Here is a 12,689-nt window from a genome sequence, read left to right as displayed (position 1 = left end):
GCTAAATCAGCATTGAGCTCAGTGAAATCCTCAACAACCAATGCCTCTCTCTTTTAGAGTTGGTTCATTTTTAAAATGAACCAATGATGAACACACACTTTTAAGTCCCTTAATAAGATTTTCTCAATAACACAAACAGTGACTTTCTGAACAAATATTATAACCACTTCTCACTTTGACCACTCTTCATGGTGAAAAAACTTCTTTCTTAGAAAAAAATTAGTATGTTTGATACTTGTAAAACTGAAATACTGAAATAAAACCTTTTGGATATAGTCTTATAGTCTTTGCTATTCAAAAATCAGACATAACCCATACTCTGTTCCTGCTTCTCAAAGTCTAACCTTAATGAGAATATATCATAATTACTAAAATTACAATAGAACTGATAATTTTTGACTATAATTTATTAAGCATATATTATATGTTGCAAACTTATACAGGCATTTTACATCTACTTTCCCAATTAATTCTTGAAACCCTTTGCTATATTGCCTTTGCCCCCTCCCTTTTTTTTTTGCCCTACCCAATTATTCATTATAAGCATAATTCATTGAGGAAATACAGCCAACCAGAGAAGCTGGTTGAGGGAAGAATGAAGAGAGAAGAGTGAAGCAGATACAAAAAAAGTAGAACTGTCAGGAGCTGTAAATTACTATAAGGATCACAAAAGAGAGGAGAAAACTGTCAATCCCTAGAGAAGCTTTAGTTTCCAAAGTTTTTTCAGTTACAATTTGAGTTCAGTATACATACATCTTTACATTAAAAACTATTTGCCTTAAGATATGTGTGAGCCTCTGTGTCTTAAAATAAAAAGTACCAAGTAGAACAATAATGAAACTGATGATAGTGATTGGAATAGGATTTGTAAAGGCAAAATGATGTTAATCACACATCAAACAATGTTGATGTAGACATGAAATCTCTCCAATGTAAACATTATAGATAAAATGTCAAATTCATTTAAAAATGATCAGCCTTTCTTTTTCTCCTAGGCTATTTATAAGTGTAATCTCTAACCATGTAAGATAATTTTTTCAAGGTCATAAAGTGACGTATATTCTGAGATTTTTTACCAGCCACCATCTGGTTTCATGATAGCTGACCACGCATTTTTCCCTTTCAGTAACAACAAAATCGATAAAAGTTTTTATTGAACAGATAAATAAAAACTGCTTACATATTAAATTGAACAATTTGATATTAATAATGAATAATGCTTTGGTCAATTATAATTTTGAAATAGTAAATTTAGTTATTTTATCTTTACTAATTTTAGTTGCCTCCCACATTTTCAATAAAACTGAAAAAAACTGAAAGAATAAAAGCATATAGCTTTTTAATATTGTGGAAAACTAATTTGGCTGTGTTCAGTTTTCTCATTTTTTCTTCAGTTTGCCTTGTAGGACTGTTATAAATTGACAAGAAATTTTTGGCTATGTGTGTAGAAAACAGCAAAAATTGAATGAAATCTAGAATATAATGCATTCTTTAGGACACCACTTCAGGTTATACATTAACATGTGAGTGCTTATGTACTTGATAGAAACTTAAGTGCTGTGGGAGAGATATCATGAGTATAGAATATTTTAAACAATCGTCATACCAAGTGGTCTGTGTTATGTCAATTCTTTATTTGTTAAAAACATTATTGATGATCTGCTAAGTGATCTATTTTCTAATTCATATCATTTTCAAAGTTATATAATCAATAAAAATCAAAAAGCTTATTATTTTGTTAGATACTTCTGTATGCCTGCTGATTTTTAATCTGCTTTATCTATTTCCAATATAAATGTTAAGATTTTGGCAAAATCCATAATATATGTGGATTTTTCAATTTCCTTTGAATCAGGTTTGTTTCTGTTTTATGCATTTCAAGGCTATATTGCTAAGTAAATACATAGTTTTTATTGTTGTATTCTACTCCCTTTAGATTCTTCATTTTATTGGAATGAAATAATTGTCTCAGCAAATGTTTTTGCCTTAAATTCTACCTTGTCTGGTATTAGTGTGCTCTAGCAGCTTTTTGTGATTAGTATTTGAGTGTTATGGATCCTTAAGTTTAACTTTCTAATGTCATTTTTAAAAATTACATTTCTGAAACCAATACATAGGAAGATTGCTTTCAGTCTAATCTCTTATCAGGAGAATTTAGTCTTTTTAATAACATTTTGTGATAAATTCAGTGTCTACCATCTCATTTTTCATTTGGGTTCACCATAACTTTGTAGGATTTTTTTCTCCCTGCTTTCCTATCTTCTTGTGTATTGATCAGATTTCTTTCATCATTGTTACCACTGTTGCATTATTATTATTTGTGCTTTTCCTTTGTTAGTTTGAAGGGTATAATGTTCTTCCTTTAGCAATTATATTCTTTAACATACACACTTAACTATAAATTTTTCTAGCTAACTCTAAAGACTTTAGCTTTTATAAAATAACCCCAATACCATACTCTTTGTCTAAAATTTTATTTTTTCTCTTTTATGTTATATAACACTTATTTTTTATAATTAGTTTATTAAATTTATTCACAATTTTATCATTAATTTATTATTATTTCTTACATACCCTTCCTTTACTTTTGATGAAGGAAATATATCACTTAGTAACTGTCTTAGTGAAATTATGGACAGCCAGGCATGGTGGCTCATGCCTGTATTCTTAGCACTTTGGGAGGCTGAGGTGGGCGGATCACCTGAGGTTGGGGTTGAAGACCAGCCTGGCCAACATTGTGAAACCTGTCTCTACTAAAAATACAAAAATTAGCCAGGCATAGTGGCACATGCCTGTAATCCCAGTTATTCGGGAGGCTGAGGCAGGAGAATCGCTTCAATCCAGGAAGCGGAGGTTGCAGTGAGCCGAGATTGTGCCACTGCACTCCAGTCTGGGTAACAGAGCAAGACTCCATCTCAAAATAAAGTAAAATAAAATAAAATAAAAATAAAAAATGAAAGAAAAAAGAAATATGGAATAGTGGAATTCACTTAGCCTTATGTGGCTAAAAATGTATTTATTCTAACTTCACTCTTAAATAATATATTGGCTGAGTATACAACTTATATTCAAAATGTATTGTTTTAAGCATGTGAAGAAATAATTCCACTGTCTTCTAGTGTCTATTGTTGCTGCTGAGAAGTCTACCCTCAGTGAAACAGTTATTCCTTTTCTGGTATTATGTCTCTCATGTTTCCAGCTATCAAACTTTTCTTTATTCTTAACATACTGCAGTATATCTAGATATTTACTCAATTGTCTCCTTTTAGAACACTTACATATGTATATTAAATTATCTCAATCTATAATTCATGTTTTAACCCTCTCTATATACTGCTGTACACTGTAGAACTTCTCAAAACTATATTCCTATTTATTTATTCTTTCTGTCTCAGAGGTTGTCCCATTTATTATTTCAATAATAATACTTTTCACGTTAAGAATTTCTATTTTTATGTCTACCTTTTATTATTTCATTTATGTCTGTTTTAGTTCATAATTTCTTATTTCTTTTATGGATTTTTTCATTTTTTACCCTTTCAGATTTTCTAAACATATTTATTTTGAAACACTATTGATATTTTCCTCTCCTTTTAATTTAATCTATCATTTCATTTCCTGCTGCCCAGTGGTAGTGTGGCTCAAGGTTCCCTGGCTACAAGATTGTCTTTTCCTTTGTGCCTCTATAAAAGGTAACATTGTAAATGTTGTACCACCCAAAGTTAGTACATCAGGGCTTTTTTCAGCCTCGTCTTCAGTGTCAGAAAGTTCCACTCTGGTCCAGCATGAGACCAGCAGTGAGGCCAACTCTAGTCCCCCTCTGCAGTGAGGGAACTTATTTCTTTCTGTCCTATAGAATCCAGAATACTTTGTCATCTCTGCTTGATTCCAAGCTCTAATACCAGCAGACCTGCAGTATTAGTTTCTCTTAACATTTTGCATTTCATTCCATTCTAGCTTATCAATACATTACTACTTCTAAGTTATTTGATTGTATATTTTATATTTCATCTGCTATTTGCTGTGTGTCGGTTCAGAAAGAGAATATTGCAAAGCATGAATTCACAACATCTTAATTAGGCATCAGGTGGTTATAAAATGTCATGCATACCCCTTTCCTTGTCAGTTTGCAAGCTGAGGACAAAGATTCTATGCATAAAATAATTAGAGAAAACAAAACAGATTCTCAGAAACACAAAAACACGCACATATTCACACAAAAATAATCAGGGAGACTTTAAATGTGTCAGCAATTGATATTTTTCTTAAGGAACGTGTAAGATTTGAATAGACAATGACTTTATGCATTTTAGTAATAATAATTGTCTGCTAACTTCTTTATAGATTCACTTTATTGTGTGTCTTGAAGATGAATTGTATGTACCTATCATCAGTGGTTTCTGAGGGCTACAGTGACAGTATGTCAATCATCTGGGTAGCTGTAACAAAATATCATAATCTGGGTGTCTTACAAATAACAAAAGTTTATTCCTCACAGTTCTGAAGGCTGGGAAGTCCAAGATTGAGGCACTAGCAGATTTTGGTGTCTGGTGAGAGCTCACTCCATAGACTTCTGTCTTCCCACTGTGTCTGCACATTTTCACATGGCAAGGGAGTCCATGGGGGACCTTTTTATAAGGGCAATAATCCCATTTACCTCCCAAATCCCCATCTCCAAATAACATCTCCCCAATGTCCCTACCTCCAAATGTCATTGTATTGGGGATTAGATTTCAACATATGGATTTAAGAGGGCATAAACCTTCAGTCTATAGTATGCTAAATTATAGTCCTCTTAGTGCATAGTTATGTGGAAATATTGAGAGAAAACAATTAAATGAGACTGCTCCTTCCTAGCAATCTTAAGTAAAAGTTTGTCTGAGGAATCACTCAAATTTGAAGCTCCTGCAAAAGGTGAAAAAGTATATATGTCTATGTCCTCTAAGAAATATTAAGACTGCAAGTTGCGAATATTGAATTTAAAGGAATATTCCTTGAGAAAAGTATTAGTAACAACTAATTAGATCAGTATTGACTCATTACCCACAGATCTTCAGTATCTAAGCTAAGTGTATTTTACCTTCCCTCTGTGCCTGAGTTTGCAGCTTTAACCTACTTCATAAACTTTTCATAGCTTTGGAAAAGTCTAAAAATAATTGCACTGCATAATGCTCTAACATATCTCTGATTCCTGCTACTCAGGGCACTTCCTAGGGGTTCATCATACATGCCAAGAGCCAGCAAGTGAATAGTGACAAAAGGCAAGACATTTATAAGTAGGCTCACAGTTTACTTAATGCCTCTGTTTAAGTTTCTCTGACTCACACTGCACCTTAGTCCATTCAGCCATTTTACAGAAATAATGGTGGAGATAACTGGGCCTGTGCCTTGTTAGTTCTAATGTTTAGCTTGACTCAGACTAATAAAATCACAAACTGAAGAAAAACATTATAGCTCTTCTACTGCATGCACAAGAGCAACTGCAGGCTTCTGACACAGGTTTTGGCAGGGTCTCCAAATGGATGACTGAATAGCTTCAAAGTAGGTGATGGAAATCAGGAGACAGGAAGATTAACCCACAAGACATGTCTGTTTTAAGTCAGCTTGACTTCTATTTATTGCAACCCTGACATTGGAATAAACCTTTTAAATATATTTTGAAAATGCAACTAAGTGTAAAACATACCTCTCTTTAAAGCTCTTTTAATTGAATGCACCTGGTGCTTCTCACTATCAATTTATGTTAATGCCACACACATGGGCAAACAGGACCTAATTACAAATTAAGCAATAAAGCTGTTTGTAAGAGCAAATGTTCTCCGGGTCAAGTCCATGAATTACATGTGTGTGTGTGTGTGTGTGTGTGTGTGTGTGTGTGTGTGTGTACATGAAAGAAAGCGTATGCAAGTGTAAATGTAAATATATGTACACTATATTTCTTGACCTTTGTTATAATTGGCAACTTATTTTATTAAACACTAGTTTTACAGAGACACCTTCTGTGCAGTAACTCAATTTTTCTAAATAATCAGAGGAATTCCCTAATTACCTAAAGTTCTGTGTCATTCTAATATTAAGATTCTTTAAACTCCATGAAAAATAACTCTGTTTCTTGAGTGATCATTGACTGAGTCCTCTCATTCCAGATCTGGCTACTGTAGATTTGAAATATTGCTGAGAGTTCTGACACTGCCCACCTCACCCCACCCACTAAGTCTTTCTCCGGGTAGCCATGTAGAAGCCGGAGCTCAGGAAGCAAGCTGATGGCCAACTTTATGTCCCTGTACTTGACACTATCATTGTGGAAATTAAAGCACCTGAAAAGCTGGCTTTTTCCTGCTCACTATCCACTATTGATGCAGTAGTGCTAAAAAGAGAGACCTGAGAATGTTTATGATTTACTTCAATTTATGGAACTTTGCTCCTGGTACCTAAACTATGGTAGAATGTAGGTTAATTTTTGTTGAGTTCAGTTACATATAAATTTATTGAGCACCTATAGGCACAGAAATGACAATGATTAATTAAATAAAATCCCTGTCTTCAATGAGCTTACAGCTAAAAATATTCTTATCTAATCCTTGCTTTTGCTTCTCACTGCCATGGCACTGCCATGGTCTCAGATCAACCCTGGACTCAACCATCAGTAGACAACAGTTCCAAAGTGGATGCCAAATTTCAGTCCATCGCGTGTGTGTGTTGCAGTGGTGGCCGGCGGGGGCAGGGGGGTGGGGTGTGGAACTGTGAAGATGTGTATAAGAGACAGGGGCAGGGGGGTGGGGTGTGGAACTGTGAGAGGGAAAGAGACTGAAGGTGAGGAGAGTTTTATCCTCAGTTGATTGAGTCATTATTATTGGGCTGTACAGGGGGCAGTATTATTCTCTCCTCTTCATCCACACTTGGTCCTAACTCCCATCTGCTTCTCTCTTATTCATACACCATTACAATGTATATGCTACAGCTTCCTTGTAAAATGTGCAGTATTGTCTTGTCTGTGTTCATGCTTTCCTTTACTTAAAGGTAGTGTACTATCAATCTCATTCCATCTCTTGTTTTCACTAAATACTACATCTTCATGACATATCTGAGTGTATAGGTATAGTGTATTTCCAGCCGATACATGTATCACTGCACAGGCAATGTTATACTTAATTCTTCTAGTGACCAACACTTGGATTGCCTCCAATTCCCCACTAACACACATGCAGGCACACACACACAACACACACAAGCGCTCTAATGAAAATTCTTCTTGTTTACCTCCTTTGTGAAAACTTCTTTGTGATACAAAAACTACTCGAGGTACTATGAGAGTGATTTAATGCCAAAATTAGGTGTTTAAACACCATAAAAAGGGCTAGAGAAATGACAACAATCTAGTGAATGCTTCCACTAGATTTCAGAGAATCTAGGAGCCTGAGGAGCTGCAGCTCTTTCCGACCTGCGGTGGGAGATTTTCAGTGAGACATTCAAAGGCCGCCGTGAAGTCTCAATCCAAACCCAAAAACATATTAGCCCTCATAATAATACAGGTCTCAGCAGCCTGCCAGATCACGAGCAAATGTCTCTTGCTGTTGAATCTAATCCAGAGTTTGGCTGGCAAGAACTTCCTAAAGCAGGCCCAAATTTCCAGCCCTTGCAAGACAGGGGAAGAGTGTGCAGGAAAGAGTATATCTTGTTCTACTTTTTGGATTGATAGCCTCTAACTTCTTTCAGACCTTCCACTGGATTTTTTTTCCCTGTATTCTTTTTAATTTACAAGGGTTCTCTTTGATTCTCTGACTCCTCTATGTAGTGATTGATTTTTTTTTATGGATGTAATATGTGTTCTTTCTTCTCTAAAAATATTAAAAACAGTTATTTTGAAATTTTCTTCTCCTCTCAGCTGTGTGTTGATTTTGAGTATATTTCATTTTCTGTTTATTTTGCTCTGTCTTTCAAGTTGAAATCTGTCTTTCCCTTGCCTGTCTGGTGGATGACTGTTCATCCTTGTTTTAGAATGAGACACTAAAATGATGCTTGGGAAGTCTTTGAGAGGGAGTGAGCCTTGTCCAGTGGAGTTCTCACTGTAGGGTAACCTTCTGAGGACTAGAACATTTTATTGGGGGATTTTTCAATGACAGTATCTGTGGGTTTCTTCTCTTGGACTGGTCAGTTTTCCAGAAAAGATATCACCCATCTGGAAGGGAAATTATGAAATGATGAGGCCTGAAAATGGGTTTATTGAGACTTGCCTAATGGAGACACTGAGCCGAAGCAGGGAGCTGGAAATGAGTTTGTAGATGTCCATCTCTTTAGTCCTCCTCTTTCAGAAAGATGACTCACATTCTCACTCCTGCCTTTCCTTGTGTCTGATGGCTCTAAATCCAGAGCCCACCTAGGTCAACTTGGTCCATGGCAAATGTCCAGGCATCTGCTGGAGTAGAGGAAGGATGGTCACTGGACTCATAATTCTAGACAGATCAACTGGGGGTCAAAAGGCTTTTTTATTTCAGCCTTTCATCTTTCTCCCTGGTTACAACCCTGTCTAACTCCCACCTTCAGCTGTAGGAGCTGCATCTAATCCCTGAGCGTGCCTGGGATTCTGCTGCAATATCAGCTTCTTCTGGGCCTCCTTTCCTCCCCTGCATCCCTTCCGCAGGCTTAGCCGGCTTTTCTGTTCCATAAATCAGCTAGTACATGTCTATTTCCCCATGCTTCTAATTTCTATTTACTTTTCTGATGTCTCCTCTTTGGTTCTATTTTTCCTTATGTATTTGTGCTTCTTTTATCTTTTCTAATGTCATTTTAATGTACTTTAAGGAGAGAATAGAGATTAGCATTAAGTTCAACTTTTGCCATTTTGGGAGGTAATCAGCAAAGATGCTAAATGAGAATCCCTGGATGGTAATCCTCTTATATTTAAAATAATAAACTTGACATAAAAAGTATAAATACCTAACTTTGTCTAGATATCTATTCATCCATCCATATTCTTTTAAAAAATATAGAGAGACAAGGTCTTACTCTGTCATGCAGACTGGAGTGCTGTGGCACAATCATAGCTTACTGCAGCCTCGACCTCCTGGCTCCAGTGATCCTCCTGTCTCAGCCTCCCATGGAGCTGAGACTACATGCACATGACACCATGTCCTGCTAATTTTTTTTCACCTTTTGTAGCGACCTGGTCTCATTATATTGTCCAGGTTGATCTGGAACTCCTGATCTCAAGCAATCCTCTCTCCTCGGGTTCCCAAAGTGCTAGGATTACAGGCAGGAGCTACTGTGCCTGATCTATATTTTATTTTTATGTGTTCAGTCATTATATTATGATTTTTGATGATGATTATCCTTTAATATACCAGAATGTTGCTGCTATTTTCAACCTCTGTGAGTAAACTATATTGAAATTTGCTCCAACAGCTGAGAATAATCATCTTCAAGTGTGCACATTGTTTATGAAGAAATAAGCAATGGAGTGAGTTTCTCATTTATTTGGGTCATGTTATTTAAATATATTAAAAATGGTTATGAACTGGACAGAAATCTATTTTTGATTGAGAAGAGTCTGCCTGTGTCAACCAGGAATGTGCGAAAAATCTCACAAATATTGTGGGTTAATTTCAAGTTTATATTTAAAGGATTCTTATTTCATCCAAATATTGTTCACACTTCCAAATGTGAATTTCCATACTTTCCTTATGAATTTGCCACTGAATGTGTTATTTTGATTAGTGTTGTCAGGAAGTACCTAAATATTTTTCCCTCTTGATTAGTAGTTAACATTCTTCAACAAATTCTTTATTAGTCACAGGCCGATATGGCATATGCAGGAAAAGATGCTGAAATAAAGGCTCTAGGTCTTGCTCTGTTTCCTATTCTTAAATATAGGCCTCCATGTTTCTTGTGTGTATGAGGAGTTGGGCTAGATCACTGATTGCTAGTAGGGATGGATATAGTAAAATAATCATTAACACAACATAGTCATGACTGTCTCCAGTGGTTTTAGGGATGGAACCAGAGTCACACACACCTGCTTTCAAATCCCAGCTAATCCACTTAATCTTTTTGTGATCTATTATTTAATTTTTGTGATAATCGTATGTTATATGAACAATTGGGATAATAATAATACTTTCTCACTCATATGCCTTTATGTGAGTACAGTCATCTCTGGGTATACCCAGGGGATTGGTTCAGGGACCCCCGTGGATATCAAATTCTGCAAATGCTCAATTTCCTTATATAAAATGGAGTAGTACATTGGTGAAAATTAAATGTAATAAAGTTTGTAAGACAATTCGTGCCTCAGATGTAACGAGCACCCAGTAAACATGAGCAACAGGTATAAAACAATATTACTATGGCACCAAAATAGTGCATAAGACTGCAGAGAGAAAACCAGTCATATAATTTACTCTTATAGTCAACATTTGTTGAGTACCTACTAAGGCCAGATGTTGTTCTATGCACTAATGAAGCAAAATGCCTTCATCCCCAGGGCTTGCTTACATTCTAGTAGAAAATGTAATAAAAATATTATATGATATGGTATAATATAATATGATAACATACAGTGAAAAGGCCTCAAAGAAAAATAAAGTAGGGCAAAAGAATTGAGCATGATATGGCATAGTGTATGTTCTTGTATATAGTGCAGCAGAGAAGCCCTCTCTAAGGAGATGTTTGAGTAGAGACTGGAGTAGACTAGGCAGATATGTGGGGGAAAAGCTTTCCAGCCAGTAGGACCAGGAAATGTAAAGATGCTGTGTGTAAACAAGCTTGTATGCTCAAAGAATAGCAAGCTGGCCATGTGGCTAAAGACAGGAAGGACATAATCATAGAAAATAGAGACACAGATGTAGACAGAGACCAGGCAACGTAAGTCCCTGTAGAATATAGTAGGGACTTTGAATTTGACTTTCCTAAGTGTTATTAGAAATGATTGGAGTATCATGAGCAGAGAATTAACATGATTTGACTTAAGTTGCAAGCACACATGAGTTTAAATACTCTATGGAAAAGTTACTGAAACTTTCTGGCTCATTTTTTCACTTGTTTGAGGGAGAGTAAAAAGAGAGAATGTAGGGTAAAGGACAAACGCAGTGCTTGGTGCAAAGTACATGCTCAATAGCCTTAAAATTTGAAATTCTTCCTCTTCACCTGAAAGTCTGGGACAAGAATAGACACAAGACCCATCTCAACCAGTACTTTCTTTCCCACTAGTTAATCCCAGCTCTGACATTACCCTTATTACAGCCACTCCTTTCTATGAAACCATTTTTCCCCTAAAAGACTTCTATAATAATGCTTGTTTTCCCTTGAGAGGATTTAGTTACCTTGGCATTTACTAACAGGGTCCATTTAGTTGCTAGTTGATGATACTTTGAGCAACCAGGGCACAAGACTTGTATTGCAATAGAAATAATCGTAAAAGTAAGTGTATATCAGATGGGGTGCTCCACAGAGAGAGCCCCACAGTGGGGCTCTCAAAGACAGCAGTGTGGTTTCTGGTCCTGGGGTTGAAAATATAATAAAGTTAGATAACGGCAACCTGGAGTGGGCTGATGAACAAGATATTGTCTTCAGACAGCTCTACATTTCAGGCTGGAATTTCTTTATTTCTCCACATTTGAGAAGTATATGTCCCATGGAGCCACCCAGAGAGTAACAGACACATTCATACTAGAAGCCAAGGTTTCAGAGCCAAGCTCTTCTCAGGTTCAAGGTTTGACACCCCAGGCTTTCCTGGACTAAGTGTTTCATTTTGAAAAGAACATTTTCCATTTGATCTTTGCTTCTTATTTAGTCCTTCTTAGCTTCATCTTTTATAATAATATTTGTATTGGGCCATTGCCTTTCAGTGACTCAGCGAGTGGATATTCAGGGGTATGTATTTCTTTTCTATCTAAAAGAATGAATTGTGAAAAATTTAAGGGTAGAAGGGGGCCTGTACAAAATATATACTTTCTTGTCAGTGATTCAAAGACTGCCTTGGACATTATTTAACTTGAATATTATATTAAATTTTGTGTCAGGAAAAAATATTCAAATGTAAATTATACCTGAAATGTTAGTAAAGTCTGTTGCGAAATCTAATCATCAATCTTTTCTGGGTCTGGCCCATTTAAGAATTCTTCTTACATTTTTCATGACCTGATTTAGAATCTTTGCAGCAGATGTGGCACTGTGTATTCAAGTTACCCTGTACACTGAAACTCAACATTGAGTCCCCAGGTCTCCACATCTGGGAAAATCAGGCCAAACTCAGTCTTGACTCTTGTCTCCATCTAATTAGAGGGACAGAGATGCTTCTGCTCAGGCCTCAGAAGAGACTCACAACTTTGGCCTTCATATCTTAAATCGCAGCTCTTAACAAACCTAGGATAACCTGGTAGGTGTGACTATTACCACGTGATGAAAGACTAATGTTATGCACTTCTCAAATGGGAGTGCTAAGTGAAAATAAATGAGACTCTAGATGTTATTTTCTTTTGAGTCATGTGGACCTAGTCCCCACGCCTTTTTCTCTTTGTTACAGTTTCATACAGAATTCAATATTAACTATCTATTGCTATAAATTCTCTTGCAGCTGTTCCAATTAGGTTATTCAGATGCAGTTTCTTGTCATTTTACCAATGTTCCAGCTGTTTCTAATCCTTTTTATGTAGTGCTTGAGAAATATGTTATAAATAAATGAGAACATAGTT

This window comes from Mandrillus leucophaeus, unplaced genomic scaffold, assembly GCF_000951045.1.
Source record: "Mandrillus leucophaeus isolate KB7577 unplaced genomic scaffold, Mleu.le_1.0 Scaffold56, whole genome shotgun sequence".
In the NCBI taxonomy this organism is placed as follows: domain Eukaryota; kingdom Metazoa; phylum Chordata; class Mammalia; order Primates; family Cercopithecidae; genus Mandrillus; species Mandrillus leucophaeus.
This window is presented reverse-complemented; position numbering follows the sequence as displayed.